The sequence below is a fragment of the Siphateles boraxobius genome, unplaced genomic scaffold (assembly GCF_051911475.1).
Source record: "Siphateles boraxobius isolate OS27281-9 unplaced genomic scaffold, OSU_SipBor_1 61, whole genome shotgun sequence".
NCBI classification, from domain to species: Eukaryota; Metazoa; Chordata; class Actinopteri; order Cypriniformes; family Leuciscidae; genus Siphateles; species Siphateles boraxobius.
In genome coordinates, this window is record NW_027509188.1 from 2805759 (window position 1) to 2822409 (window position 16651).

The window sequence follows — 16651 nt, forward strand, 5'->3', positions numbered from 1 at the left end:
CCTGATGATCCGTACGTAGAAGAAATTTCTGACCCCAGAGGTAAGTTCTCCATTTTTCAACAGCCCAGACACATGCTAAAGCTTCCTTTTCAATCGTTGAATATTTACGTTCCGCAATCGACAATGTTCTTGAAGCAAATGCAACAATGCGCTCTGTGTTATTTTCATGAATTTGAGAGAATACAGCACCTAGTCCATAATCTGATGCATCCGTCGAAACGATAGTGGGCAAGTTAGGGTCAAACAATGCCAAAGCAGGGCTTTGGAGTAACAACTCCTTTACAGTACTGAAACTCTTCTGAGCCTCATCTGACCAGCTGAACTCAGATCCTTGTCTAATGCAAGCACGCAATGGCTCTACTACTGTAGCGAAATTTGGAATGAATTTATTGTACCATGACAACAATCCAAGAAGGGAACGGAGCTGATGTGCATCTTTAGGAACAGGAGCATGAAGCATTGCAGCAAGATGATCCTCATCTGGGTGAATACCCTGTGCAGATACAGTATGACCAAGAAAGCGCAAACTGCTTTTATTAAAGTTACATTTTGAATCATTCAACTGTAAGCCTGCATCTTGTATGCGCTGAATAACCACTTTGAGCATTTGGTCATGTTCACTTTTTGTGTGTCCCCAGACAATGACATCATCCAAATAATTGGCTACATTTGGCAATCCTTGTAGTACAGTAGCTAGCAGTTTCTGAAACGCAGATGGAGCTGAAGCAAGGCCAAAAGGTACTCGACAGAATCTAAATAACCCTTCATGAGTGATGAACGCAGTCAGATCACGACTTTCTTCATGTAACAAAAGCTGGAAATAAGCATTCTCTAAATCAATTGTAGAAAAAACAGTTGCTCCACGCAGCATAGACATCATCTCATCAATATGGGGCAAAGGATAACTGTCCGCAACAACAGCTTTATTTGGTTCTCGCAGGTCTACACACATGCGAATTCCACCGGTCTTCTTCTGAACAACTACAATTGGAGAAATCCACGGTGATGCATCCACTCGTTCAATAACACCCAAGTCAAGAAGGCGTTGGAGTTCATCACTGACAGCATTTCGAACAGATAATGGTAACCGTCTAAGTTTCTGACGTACAGGTTTCACCACTGAAGAAGTCTTTACCTTATGCACAAATCCTTTTGCACATCCTAGCTTAGTAACAGGGACAGAAGCAGAAAGTCGCATTACAGGAGCTGAAGCCAATTCTGGAAGTATGGAAGAACCTTCAAATTTGAGATGCAACCCATTAATTAAATCCATTCCAAGAAGAGCAGTGCCACATTCAACTATAAAGATTGACGTATTACAGTTCATATTATCTCTGGTAACAGTAACAGGTAGACAACCAAGCACTGGTATTGGATCTCTCGAATACGTCACCAATTTAACAGAAGGAGGCAGCAAAGGGTCTTGTTTAAAGTGTTTTTCATACACAGATTTTGGCAGAATGGAAACGGAAGATCCCGAATCCACAATCAACTCCACAGGTACAGAAGCTGATGCAGTCATGATAGTAGTAGTACACTTAATCTTATTAGATACTTAATCATGCATGTAAAGAATCTGAAGCTCAGGCAGTTCAATCTCATGTACAGAACGTGCTTGCTGTGAACGACACACTCTTGAAAAATGTCCCAACTTTTGACAACTATTGCACTTTACAGAAACTGCAGGACATCTGGAATTATTTGCAAGATGTTTTGTAGATCCACATCGATAACATGCACGAGCCAAGGAAGTAGCAACAGACATTGAAGGCACAGACAAAGGTTTCAAAGGTGATTGTCTTTTGTAACGATCAACAGCAGGCACACTTGTTGCTTGAATTGCTTGCACAGGTACTGAAGTCTGATTTGAAAAAAGTTTAGCTTGTTCACCAGCAGCCTCCATTAGTGTAGCAATAGTAATAGCCTTGTTAAGAGTCAAATCAGTCTCTAATAGCAGACGTTCTCTAACACGATGACTGTTTACATTCTCCACTAGTTGATCTCGCAACATTTCATCATTATTAGATGCAAACTCACATGTCGTGGCCAAGTCCCGAAGAGAAGCAACATACTGCAGGATTGTTTCCCCTGGTGCTTGAATACGTTTTCTGAATGCATGACGCTCAGCCACAAGATTACGTCGGGGAATAAAGTGTAATTTCAAAGTCTCAATAGCATCCTCCATTGTTTCTCCTTGGTTTGGTAAAGTATAGAACAGTCTCTGACCTTCTGTTCCCAGGCAATGAAGAAACAAAGCTTGCTTTCTTGCAACTGGCCAGTCATCTCCTGATGCATTTACGACAAGCAAGTAATTCTCAAACATCTTTAACCAGACGCCACAAGGAATAGATGGCTCCCCCGGACATGGTAAGAATGGCATAGGAAAAGCAGCAACAGCAGACATCTTTCATGTAGACCAGCAAAATCCTCGTCGCCAATTTGTTATGTCTGAGTTCAGGTAATCAAGACAAGAAAGTTTCTCACTTCTTTAAGGTTTATTCAAACCCACAAACAATTCACACTGCCGGCAGTTACATGATTAGGCAGCAGGTGCACTCACTTCCATTATTACTCTACACCTTTTATAGGTAACATCATGTGAACTACAGCGCCATCTCCTGACAAGTACATAAACACAACACTGTATTTAAGTCTTGTGTGTGTGTGTTTATTGTGTGTGTGTTATAGTCATGGGTTATGAGGTCATGATTTGGTATATGAGGACTCAGATCACGTTTGGATCACATACAGTTACTATACTGAGTCCTCATATACCAAATCATGACCTCATAACCCATGACTATAACACACACACAAACACACACAAGACTTAAACACAGATCACGGTTGGATCACATACAGTTACTATACTGTGTTTAAGTCTTGTGTGTGTTTGTGTTTGTGTTATAGTCATGGGTTATGAGGTCATGATTTGGTATGAGGACTAGGGCTGGGCGATATGGCCAAAAAATCATATCTAGGTATTTTTTGGTTAAATGGCGATATACCATATATATCTCAGTACTTTCTAAGTTTTTCTATTTGGATAAAGAAAATCTGTATTTATTTAAAAAAAAAAAATTATTTCACATCCTGCTCAATGATATCCAAACAATATTGATATTGAAGGATATGGAAACAAATATAGTGAATGTAATGTAGGCTATGCAATATATTATGTGCAAAAAGGTGGTTAAAATCACATTACATTGTAACATTACAAACTAAAAACAAATATAATTCTTTTGTTTTTAAAATGACTTAAGGCTAAACTAAAAATGGAAATAAAAACAAAAGCACAAACTAATTATATTAGCCTGCATTTGATTACCCCATTATAATGGTCACTTTCATAAAATATACTTGTAGGTTTAAAATTCCACATATGGCACATTTATTGTCTCCAACAACAAATATTTTAGCAATAGCCTATATATTTTAGTCAGAATTATTGCGCTACTCTTCTATTGTGCTCGTCTGTTTGGTGCGCATGCGCGCGGCGGCGCTCATTAACGGAAGCTTGAATTTTAGCGGAGATTCACTTGCAGAAGCTCGTCCTCTCCTGACAGTGAAATGGACATATTTGTTTGATTTTCTAACATTTACAGATGAAGAATATACCTGTGAAATGTAAGTTAAGCACTGAGGAAAGCACCAAGTCTCAAACGCATTAAACAGCGCAAGTATTTATCTGTCAGTCAGCAACAGTATCTGTCAGAGCATCTGACAGGGCAAGCTGCTTTAAACTTGTTAACTATATCTTACCAGTTATTTTAAAGCGCTTATTATAAGCTTGTGTCATGTTTAGGACAAATTGTAGGCTACCATGTACTTTCACTGCAGGAGCTCACACTGCGTCCTCCGCTATTTTTAAGATGTGCTCGTATCAAACTACTGTATCGATATAAACGGTATTGCCTCATTCCATATCGTGGGGATAAAAAATATTGATATATTGTACAAACTCGATATACCGCCCAGCCCTAATGAGGACTCAGTATAGTGACTGTATGTGATCCAACCGTGATCTGTGTTTAAGTCTTGTGTGTGTGTTTATTGTGTGTGTGTTATAGTCATGGGTTATGAGGTCATGATTTGGTATATGAGGACTCAGTATAGTGACTGTATGTGATCTGTGTTTAAGTCTTGTGTGTGTGTTTATTGTGTGTGTGTTATAGTCATGGGTTATGAGGCCATGATTTGGTGTATGAGGACTCAGTATAGTGACTGTATGTGATCTGTGTTTAAGTTCTCGAGTAACCGAGAGCAGTAGGCTCTCGCTTACTGCTCCGCGCTTTGCTCTACCGCTTTTATATTTTTATATTTTATCTCCTTTTATCACCTAATTTTAACTTCAGCCAGCACAGTGCTCAAAGATCTTGGATTACTACAAAAGAAGCAGAATTCTTTTATTCGACCAGCCTCCCACTGAAAGCTTACATTCCGGGGAAGAGAAAACACAACTGCCTACATTCATAAGGATAAGAAAAGGCCTCCTCTGGAATCTACTTGCTGCTCTAACTGCCACAGACTTTTACAAAGGATTGCAGTTCTTGAAACAAAGTTAATTGCGGGACCACCAAACCAGACGGAACACACAACAGAGCTTCGTCATGGACGCCCTCAGCATACAGCCGGTGAGTCCCATGAATCTAGTGCTCCTCGACAGGCTATACTGAGTGTAGAGAGACAAGCCGATCGACTCACTAATCGATGGCACAAACAGGGAGCGAGACCCAAAGGCACTCGAGACATCAGATTGTCACGAGCATCACATATTGCTGCAGTAGCATCCTCTACCCCAGATTCTGCTCTGACAAGGATTGCAAACACTGGTCTCCTACCACCGCCTATACATCTTGAGAACAGATTTGAAGTACTAATGAATGAGGAATCCCCAAATTTGATGAATGAACACAGACTGAATCAGCCTGTAGCTAACACTGATGCTAACTGGGGCTCAAGGTCTAGCACACAGCGGCACTCAGCTCAGAGCGCAGCCGGGCCCAGGACTCTGATAGTGGGTGACTCCATAATCAGAAACATTAGTAGCAGGGATACAACTACGTGCTGCCTTCCACAAGCAACAACATCTGATGTAAACAGAGAACTTCAGAACATTCTGATGAAACATAAGACTGCAAATCGACTCATCATTCATGTGGGGAAGAATGATATTCATAAAGAGCAGTCTGAACTCCTTAAGAAGGATTTCAATGAACTTTTTGAAACACTTAAAAGACTGAAAGTTCAAACATTCATCAGTGGACCACTCCCAGCAAGAGGAACAAACAGGTTTTCATGGTTGCTTGGGCTTAATACATGGCTGCAAAAAAACTGTAATATAAAAGGAATGAACTTTATTGACAACTTCAATCTTTTCTGGAGTCAGTGTCAACTGTTTCAACAGGATGGCCACCACCCAAACAAACTTGGTTCAAGAGTGCTAAAGGACAATATCTACTTCTCCCTCCGTCATCCTTCTGCAATGTGTGCCAATCCACTCAACCTGAATGGCACACACACACACACCTGGATACAGTATGAATGACCACAGGATTTCACTTCAGCACCTGAATGGACATACGGTTGACACATCACACAAGGACAATGATAACACCACTCAGCCACAACAACCTCTGCTCACGGACACAATCTCAGCTGAGCCCTGCCCACAGAGCTCACCACAGACAGACTGTGACATACTAGCACTGCTCCAAGATTCAGCACCCAAGGACGACTTTCTGGAAAACAGTCAGGGAAACCAGGACAGCATATTACAGCCTCCAATAACACCAGAGCAACAGGCCCTCTCAACAGACACGTTATCCCTCTCTCCAGCATCCCCACTTCTGTGATTCTCAGAGAAAATGGAACTAGACTATCCCACTATGGAACTAGACTATCCCACTTTTTTGCTGCAAGCCCCCAGATACCAACCAAAAAACGGCAGGCCCCACAACCACCAAAGCCTGCGGGCCCAGCTCGCCCTCCCCCTCCTCCTGTGAGAGCTCTTCGGCCTCTGCCACAGCGCCAGGGCCCACACCCTCCTCCAGCGGCTCGAGGTGAACCAAAAACAACTGATACCAGCTCTCAGTGATATGTGTCGGGTCCCCGCTATGATAACAATAACTTTCTCAAATGTTTACAGAACAAGCGGGAACCCAGTGTGCCTGTATCTTTCGCTATTGCTGTTCGATTACATGATAGAAAGTCTAAGGCCTTCAAAAGCCGGACAGCAAACCCATCTAATCTGGTGCCTATTACACGCCAAACTAAGATTGCTGTGGGGACAAAAAGTAAGACTGTTAAGTTAACACTCTTAAACATCCGCTCACTTAAAAATAAATCACTTCTAGTCAACGACTTAATAACCACATACAACCTGGATTTTATGTTGCTAAATGAAACTTGGCTAGAAGACAGCTGCAGTTCAACAGTCCTCAATGAAACAGCCCCTCCTAACTTTACTTTTATGAGTGTCTGCAGAGCTGTCAGAAGAGGCGGAGGTTTAGCTGCTCTTTATAAAGATGTCTATCAATGTAAGCAAATATCATTTGGGAATTACCCGTCTTTCGAATATCTGGGTATTGTGTTAAAAGGTGCTCCACGCATTTTACTTATCATTGTTTACAGGCCTCCAAAATACTCTCCAACTTTTGCTGAGAATATTACAGAACTGTTATCAACAATTTCCTCAGAGTTTGACTGCTTTGCCATTGCTGGAGATTTTAACATTCACATAGATAATGCAGAAACCAATATGGCAAAAGAAATCAAAACTGTTTTAAAAACTTTTGATCTGACTCAGCATGTACATGGACCCACACATAATCGTGGACACACTCTAGATTTACTTATCAGTAAGGGTTTAAACATTTCATCAATTGTTATTAAGGATGTAGCACTGTCTGATCATTTTGGTATTGTCTTTGATATATTGATCTCTCCTGCCATTGAAGCTAGATCCGTGTCAGTCAAGAAGAGATGCTTAAATGAGAACACTAGTGTACTATTTATGAAGGCTATATCTTTAACACCAAGCATATCTGCTGACTCTGTTGATTCTCTCCTTGATTCTTTTAACTCAAAAGTTAAGAGTGTAATTGATGATATTGCTCCTGTGAAAGTCAGGAAGAAGAATGGCAGACAAAAAGCACCTTGGAGAAACTCAACAGCAGTGCAAAATATGAAAAGACAATGCAGAAAAGCAGAGCGCATGTGGCGGAAGACAAAACTTGTAGTCCATTATAACATCTACAAAGACAGCATCCATGCTTTTAATAAGGAACTAGGCAAAGCTAGACAGACTTTCTTCTCGAATATTATAAACAGCAATATAAACAACACTCGCACTCTTTTTGCTACTGTAGAGAGACTGACTCTCAGAGAGCAAGTGCAGTGAGTTTGCTTCCATCTTCTCTGAGAAAATCAATAATATCAGAAAGGTGATCAGCTAATCCTTGATTTGCGCTGGGGTCAGACAGATCAGACAACAGCCTGAGAAAGTAGTCACTATGTCTGATTTCGAAGAAATTGATTGCAAAATTTTGGAAGAAACCGTACAGCACCTAAAAACATCAACCTGCGCCCTTGACGCACTTCCCACATCTTTTTTCAAAAATGTGTTGCACAGCTTAGAAGCAGATCTCCTAGAAGTGGTAAATGCCTCACTTCTCTCTGGGAGTTTTCCGAACTCCCTGAAAACTGCAGTTGTCAAGCCCCTCCTGAAAAAGAGCAATCTGGATAAGACCATATTAAACAACTATAGACCCATCTCAAATCTTCCTTTCATAGGCAAGATCATTGAAAAAGTTGTCTTCAATCAGCTGAACAAATTCTTAAGCTCGAATGGATACTTTGACAATTTTCAATCTGGTTTCCGTCCGCATCACAGCACAGAGACCGCGCTCATAAAGATAATAAATGATATTCGCTTAAATACTGATACAAGCAAATTATCAGTGCTGGTACTACTCGACCTCAGTGCTGCATTTGACACTGTCGATCACAACATACTTCTTGACAGGCTGGAAAACTGGGTCAGGCTTTCTGGGATAGTCCTAAAATGGTTCAGGTCATACTTAGGAGGCAGAGGTTATTATGTGAGTATTGGAGATCATAAGTCAGAGTGGACACCCATGACACGCGCAGTCCCTCAAGGCTCAATTCTTGAGCCACTCCTATTCAACCTGTACATGCTCCCAATGAGCCAAATAATGAGAAAGAACCAAATCGCTTACCATAGCTATGCAGACGATACACAGCTCTACTTATCCCTATCGCCTAACGATTACAGCCCCATTGACTCCCTTTGCCAATGCATTGATGAAGTAAACAATTGGATGTGCCAAAACGTTCTTCAGTTAAACAAAGACAAAACTGAAGTCATTGCGTTTGGAAACAAAGATGAAGTTCTCAAGGTGAACGCATACCTTCAGTCTAGGGGTCAAACAACTAAAAATCAAGTCAGGAATCTGGGTGTGTCTCTGGAGTCAGACCTTAGTTTCAGTAGTCATGTCAAAGCAATAACTAAATCAGCATACTATCACCTGAAAAACATTGCAAGAATTAGATGCTTTGTTTCCAGACAAAACTTAGAGAAACTTGTGCATTCTTTCATCACCAGTAGGGTGGATTATTGTAATGGACTCCTCACTGGCCTTCCCAAAAAGACCATAAGACAGTTGCAGCTCATACAGAACACTGCTGACAGGATTCTGTGTAGAACCAGAAAATATGAACACATCACACCAGTCCTCAGGTCTTTACACTGGCTGCCAGTTACATTTAGGATTGATTTTAAAGTATTATTACTGGTATATAAATCATTCAATGGCCTAGGACCTCAATACATTGCAGATATGCTCACTGAATATAAACCCAACAGATCACTTAGATCACTAGGATCACATCAGCTAGAAATACCAAGGGTCTCAACTACACAACTACACAAGACTCAAAAGACATCTATTTAGCTGTGCATTTAATGAATGAGCACTGTGCCACTGTTCGTACTGTATTTTATTTTATGTTTTAATTATTCTGATTTCATTTGATTATTTTTGTATTTTATCTTTTATTCTAAACTGTTTTAATTATTCTAATTTCTTTTGATTATTTTAATTTCTTCTGATTATTTTAATTTCTTCTATGTAAAGCACTTTGAATTACCATTGTGTATGAAATGTGCTATATAAATAAACTTGCCTTGCCTAAGTCTTGTGTGTGTGTTTATTGTGTGTGTGTTATAGTCATGGGTTATGAGGTCATGATTTGGTATATGAGGACTCAGTATAGTAACTGTATGTGTACCAACCGTGATCTGTGTTTAAGTCTTGTGTGTGTGTTTATTGTGTGTGTGTTATAGTCATGGGTTATGAGGTCATGATTTGGTATATGAGGACTCAGTATAGTGACTGTATGTGATCCAACCGTGATCTGTGTTTAAGTCTTGTGTGTGTGTGTTATAGTCATGGGTTATGAGGTCATGATTTGGTATATGAGGACTCAGTATAGTGACTGTATGTGATCCAACCGTGATCTGTGTTTAAGTCTTGTACACATTAGTATTACGTGGACACAATTTAACCAAAGGTGAATTAAGCACGATTGAACTAAACTTTTGAATTAATATGAATTTGTCGCTATATTTTCCCAAAAGCCTTGTGTCTGATAACCTTGTTCAATTAAACTGTACATGTGGATAAATTTACCCTTAAAAGTGTTGATGCAGGGAGTTAACTTATAATCAAAGCTTGAATATAAACCAGTAGTCAATCAATATAAAATGATTCATTTTTATTTATTTACATTTACATAAACTTTTAAGTTATCTTAAAGGGGACATATCATGCTTTTAAATTGTTCATTTTTACATATAAATCAGGGATGTGATTTTTCCGGATTAATCCGGAATTCCGGATTTTCCGACCTGAAAATGTGACCTACGTGAATCATGCAGATCTGTAAAAAGATCTGACGTGCGTACAGATTGTTCCTTCCTTTCCAAGTATCAACAAGGACGTATTTGCGTTCAGCTTGTTCACCTGCTCAATTTCGTACCTCGGTCGCTCTCGCGCTACAGTGATATCGTTGTCAGTTGACAAGAACATCGCCGTTAGGCCACCAGTAGGGCTTGGCAATATATCGATATAGTTCAAATTTGCGCTATGATCCTTGCTCCAAGCAAGCTGCTGACTGCTTTTGTAGAAATATGTATATCGTGCATTCTATCAGTTGCAGTTCTGGCGCCTCCGTCTCAACAGCATTAGTGTACAACGCGACAAATACTCATATCAAATGTTAACGCAGAGGAACGGCCACATCAGTTCAGTGAGTTCACAAAAGTTCATTATTTGCATGTGTTTTTAAGCCTTGACGGTTAAACATGTCATTCACTGCTGATGCGCTGTTCTAACATGCGCTTTACTGAGCGCGAACACCTGACGCGCACATGCACTAAAAGCCTGTCTAACAGCGCCTGGTTACTGGACTAAGTTATCTTTCGAGTCTTATTTCGCTAATACTCTCAAATACTGACAAGGTTTACATAAGGAAAGTTGGTTATGTCTAAACTGAAAGCAAACCTAGAAAATTGAGAGAAATCTGCTTGTCAAATGCGCGTGTATATTAGACGCGACGCATACAGTTCTTAAAGAGACAGTAGCCCTAATAATAAACATGCAGCCGCTTGTCCTTAAAGGGATAGTTGACCCAAAAATAAAAATTCTGTCATTATTTATTCACTGTAATGTTGTTCCAAACCTGTATTAACTTATTTCTTGTGCTGAACACAAAAGAAGATATTTTGAAGAATGTGGGTATCCAGACAGTTGCTGGTCCCCATTGACTTCCATAGGGAAAAATATACTATGGAAATCACTGGGGTACATCAACTGTTTGGTTACCCACATTCTTCCAAATAACTTCAACAGAAGAAAGAAACTTATTCAGGTTTAAAACAACTTGAGAGAGTAAATGATGACAATTAAAATTTTTGGGAGAACTATCTATTTAATGTTAATAAAACAACAAAACACAGAGGAAATCACTCACTGCTCTTGACTGAGTACTTTAATAGTAGCTTTAATAAGAATCAATGTATAATTTATACAGTGAAGACTATATTTGGCTTTGACTTTGACTTTGAACATTTGCTCTCACTTTGCGGAAAAAATATCGGGATATATATATCGATATTCAGCCAAAATGGGGGTTGGGGCTCGGTGGCTCGGTATATTTTCCTGCTTTTTTGTCCTTAGCCAATCAGATGCCTGATAAATCATACATTTGTGGTCTATATAAAGCGGAACTGCAATGCTTGGGTCTGAATTCCACATTATTATAGCTCGACAGGCCCCTTATCTACCCCTTTTCTGATGTGTGCATTCTCTTTAAATGCAATTGAGACACTTCATACCCCGCCCCCTCTCCAGGTTGCAGAGGTGACACTCGGTTCAACTCCACCCCGTTCGGCCATTTTTGTAGTTTTTCAGAGATAAGATTATCTAGCGACACAGAAACTTTTCATTCACTTTATTTAAAATGTCAACAACGGAAGACTTGGCCATCCAGCCTTACATGTTTGAGCCAGAGTTGGACACGGAGCGAGATAATGAAGACGACGATCCTGCGGAACAACGTCTTCATATGCACGTATCGCAATGGTGTGTTACTGTATTTACATTAACTTCTCTGTCCATGACCACTACTACAATACTGCCTGTTTTACAATGACTATTTAACACTCACAAAACAAAATATAAGTTAGATTATAAACAATTAAAGAAAAGCACTAAAGTAATAGTGAACTTTTTGTGTTAATTTGTCGTCAAAAGTTTATAGTCCAGGGATAAAAAATTTTATGATTTTTTTCGAAGCATCAGAAAACACAGCAGCTAAATGACCATTGTCGTGACTAGGGATGGGAATTGATAAAGGAGAGAGAGCAAGACAGCGCCTAGTTTGGAGACGGTGAAGTCTTGTTTACACTTTTCCCTGGCTCCGAAGAGAGAGAGTGTGGGCGTGCGCGGGAACCGCTTTTCAATTCCCATCCCTAGTCATGACTCTCAACAACAGTAATACAGCTACAGACGTGTACTTAAAAAATAAAAATAAAAAGACAAAGGTCGCCTACTGCTAAACCATGACCACCGTGTGTTTTAAGAAGTACTTTATTTAACGTTATTTACAGCTTACCGAAGTGCTCTGTTCGTCGTCTCCAAAGATAGAAGGAATTGACCCCTCAATGAGACGAAGTCTATCGGCAAATACTTCTTTATACTGGCGGAGGTTGACGTAGTTGTCCTCGAAGTGCATCGCGCACACAAAAATGACTTTACCCACAGATGTGGGGTACATTTCCGTCAAAAATAAAACTCAACCAGCCACTTCGAAGAGGTTCTGATGCTGGGAGACGGTGTAATGAAGCGTGTGGGTTACTACATCCAACAACCGAACATTTTGACTAACCCTCTCGTAACTTTTGCATCCTTGAGCTTGGACTACAAAATCGCAGCGAGAAATCATAATGGCGGATTGCTCGAAGTGTTGGGCCGGGAGTCGGTGTCCTTATTTGGCAGTTCCGCTGCAAATACTGTGACGTCATTGTTCAAAAAACGTCATAGAGAATAGAAAAATCGGAACAGGTTGCAAAATATGACCAAAACAGAATATAAAGATATCAACGAAACACCTGAAGAGACTAATTTCAACTTTTCAGTACTTCTAAACACTCCAAATATACAACAAAATGCATTTAAGGGCTAAAAAAGTGCATTTAGCATGATATGTCCCCTTTAAACTGAAGGAGGTTGTGGCGAAGGACGGCCGAGGGACGTGAGAGAACGGCGCGAGGCCGGTGGTGCGATTGCTAATGAGCAACATCTGGGTTGCACACCAGTCTCGCATCTCTCACGGAGGAGCGGAAGCATAAAGGGGGAGCGATGACGTTGATGATCGAGAGAGGAACAGGCCTGGTTTTACGTTGTGTTTTGGTTTTTGTATCTGTATTTTATTTTAGACAGCAGTCGTCCGCGAGGGGCTGCTGGCAGTTATATTTATTTTCGGTAGCCAGCAGTCGTCCGCGAGGGGCTGCTGGCGGTATTTTGGTTTGTTTGTTTTATTTTAAATAAAGTTTCTTTGATTGTTCACCGGTTCCCGCCTCCTTCTTCCCTGAACATTGCTACAGAGGTAAACAGAGTTCAGAAAGCACTCCATTTATAGTACTAGCCTATATTTTGTCAAATAGTTTGAAATTAGGTAGCCTAACTGTTGTTACTCTGTTCTGTTTTGGTCCCTTTCGTAGATAAATAATACAGTACATATCTTGTATTATTATTGCACTGCATATTATGTGTTATTAATGTTATAAACTGATATAATGTTTTAATAGTGAATTTGGTGAGGAGTCGATTGAGAGGATTAAATCTTCTCAAAGAGGCTGAATATTACGTGAGGCTGGCTAAAGACAAGGAAAGCATCACTTGGAAATATATCAGTCAAACTAAAGGTAATATTTGTTTTGTGAACTTTGTGTCTCATTGCAGGTTAACCACAGTTATACACAGCAAAAAATCCAGAGTGAATTTTAGGGGGCTTTCACACTGGCAGTTTAGTTCGGAACGGGGCACGGTTCGCATGAAAAATCGCTAATGTGAACCCTGTCATGGGACCCGGGTGCGCACTGGGGTACCGAACCCGAGACTGCCTGGAGGAGGTGGTCTGAGTTCGGTTGCTCCCGAACCGTGCTGCGATTCGCGTGTATGTGAAAACTACACGGACTCGGGTGCGCACTTGTTCAGGAAGTAAAGTATCCTGCGCATGCGTTTTAGTCGACTATGATGTATTTAGTTAAATAAAACACACGTAAGGGATGAAGATTTACCCTGGATACGAGCAAGAGTGAGTCTGCAGTGTATTCGCGCATAGTGCGTGCAATCAGGGCAACAAATTAATGGAAATCCACTGTCTCCTCAAAAGAGTCCATTTGCAAGCAGCGGAAAAACAGCTTATGCGAAACACACACACACACACAGTTAACCTGGGTTGTTTACTCAGCTATGAATAATGGCACCAAATTAATAAAAAACACAATATATTGACCCGCGTCGTGTTTTCTATCATGCGCCGTGCACGTTTGCAATGACGTAAGATGCACGCAAACGCACCAGAGTTCGATAGAATCAAGTTGAGTGTGAAACCAGACCAACGCTGCGGGGGGCGCCAGGAACAATCGCGCTCGGGCTCGGACCGCAGCAAACGAGCCCAGTGGAAAAGCCCCCTAACTCTCCTGGGAGTACATGTGAGACCACACTCAAGAGTGTGAAAGTGTTAAAATAAGAGTGTTAAAGTAACCCTGAAGCACAGTTAAAGTTAATGAGATAATTAGGTGATTAATTGAGTGATGATTGATCATTATTGAAGACACCTGATGTGAACAAGCAGAATCACCAAAGAAGAAAATCTAAATTTGTATGTAACCATTATAGTGGTCAGTGTTTGTATTCGTTGGGCTCTTGACCCTTACATTTTTAAAGTTAGAATTTTTTATTTTTTTAATCAAATTATCAAATAATAAAGTATTATTAGAAATATTTTTCGGGCAAGTTTCCCGGATAGGGTTTAGATGGCTACACCTTAGTTAAATTAGGATTTAAGTAGTTTATAAAGTAAAGAGTGTACTTTTTATGTGCAATAAAACAAAAATAACAACTTTATTCAACCATTTCCTCCCTTCTGCATCAGTTTTCAGCTGTTTTCAACTGACATATACAGGTCCTACTCAAAAAATGTGCATATTGTGATCATTATTTTCCATAATGTAATGATAAAAATTAAACTTTCATATATTTTAGATTCATTGCACACCAACTGAAATATTTCAGGTCTTTTATTGTTTTAATACTGATGATTTTGGCATACAGCTCTCAAAAAATTAGCATATTTCATCCGACCAATAAAAGAAGTGTTTTTAATACAAAAAAAGTCAACCTTCAAATAATTATGTTCAGTTATGCACTCAATACTTGGTCGCGAATCCTTTTGCAGAAATGACTGCTTCAATGCGGCGTGGCATGGAGGCAATCAGCCTGTGGCACTGCTGAGGTGTTATGGAGGCCCAGGATGCTTCAATAGCGGCCTTAAGCTCATCCAGAGTGTTGGGTCTTGCGTCTCTCAACTTTCCCTTCACAATATCCCACCGATTCTCTATGGGGTTCAGGTCAGGAGAGTTGGCAGGCCAATTGAGCACAGTAATACCATGGTAAACCATTTACCAGTGGTTTTGGCACTGTGAGCAGGTGCCAGGTCGTGCTGAAAAATGAAATCAGATGGAAGCATGAAGTGCTCCAAAATCTCCTGATAGCTAGCTGCATTGACCCTGCCCTTGATAAAACACAGTGGACCAACACCAGCAGCTGACATGGCACCCCAGACCATCACTGACTGTGGGTACTTGACACTGGACTTCAGGCATTTTGGCATTTCCTTCTCCCCAGTCTTCCTCCAGACTCTGGCACCTTGATTTCCGAATGACATGCAAAATTTGCTTTCATCCGAAAAAAGTACTTTGGACCACTGAGCAACAGTCCAGTGCTGCTTCTCTGTAGCCCAGGTCAGGCGCTTCTGCCGCTGTTTCTGGTTCAAAAGTGGCTTGACCTGGGGAATGCGGCACCTGTAGCCCATTTCCTGCACACGCCTGTGCACGGTGGCTCTGGATGTTTCCACTCCAGACTCAGTCCACTGCTTCTGCAGGTCCCCCAAGGTCTGGAATCGGTCCTTCTCCACAATCTTCCTCAGGGTCCGGTCACCTCTTCTCGTTGTGCAGCGTTTTTGGCCACACTCTTTCCTTCCCACAGACTTCCCACTGAGGTGCCTTGATACACCACTCTGGGAACAGCCTATTTGTTCAGAAATTTCTTTCTGTGTCTTACCCTCTTGCTTGAGGGTGTCAATGATGGCCTTCTGGACAGCAGTCAGGTCGGCAGTCTTACCCATGACTTTTTTTGTATTAAAAACACTTATTTTATTGGTCGGATGAAATATGCAAATTTTTTGAGATAGGAATTTTGGGGTTTTCATGAGCTGTATGCCAAAATCATCAGTATTAAAACAATAAAAGACCTGAAATATTTCAGTTGGTGTGCAATGAATCTAAAATATATGAAAGTTTCATTTTTATCATTACATTATGAAAAATAATGAACTTTATCACAATATGCTAATTTCTTGAGAAGGACCTGTACAACTATGGCTTTGGCAAAATGATCACATGCAAATACTGTTGCCAACAGTTTCACTACAAATGTGTGAACATTGTCAGACAGACCGAAAGCTGGAAATGTGGATGTAAAATATAAATATTAGCCTAGGTGGATACTGTACTGCAAATGATGCCCCCAAAAAAGTCACCTCAAGTCATACATCTGCAATTTGGACTTCTTCAGTTTCTCTTTCAGCTGTCGGTGTTCCTCTTGTACAGCCTCCAGCTGACCAGCTCTCTTTTCAGTGCGCAGTAGTTCTCTCTATATTGTCTTTCGAGTGTACTCTCAGGGGAAAGCTCATCTAAAGGAGGGAGAGAGAGAGAAACAAAGACACACACACACACACGCACGCGCGCACACACACACACACACACACACACACACAC

The 16651-nt window shown here is 40.6% G+C and overlaps 1 protein-coding gene across 1 annotated transcript in view; it reads left to right on the plus strand.

Annotated features, from left to right (window-relative positions):
- LOC143718612 (uncharacterized) overlaps nt 1–16651 on the plus strand; it is a 796762-nt gene that overhangs the window by 205090 nt on the left and 575021 nt on the right. The gene's annotated exons all lie outside the window — the stretch shown is intronic.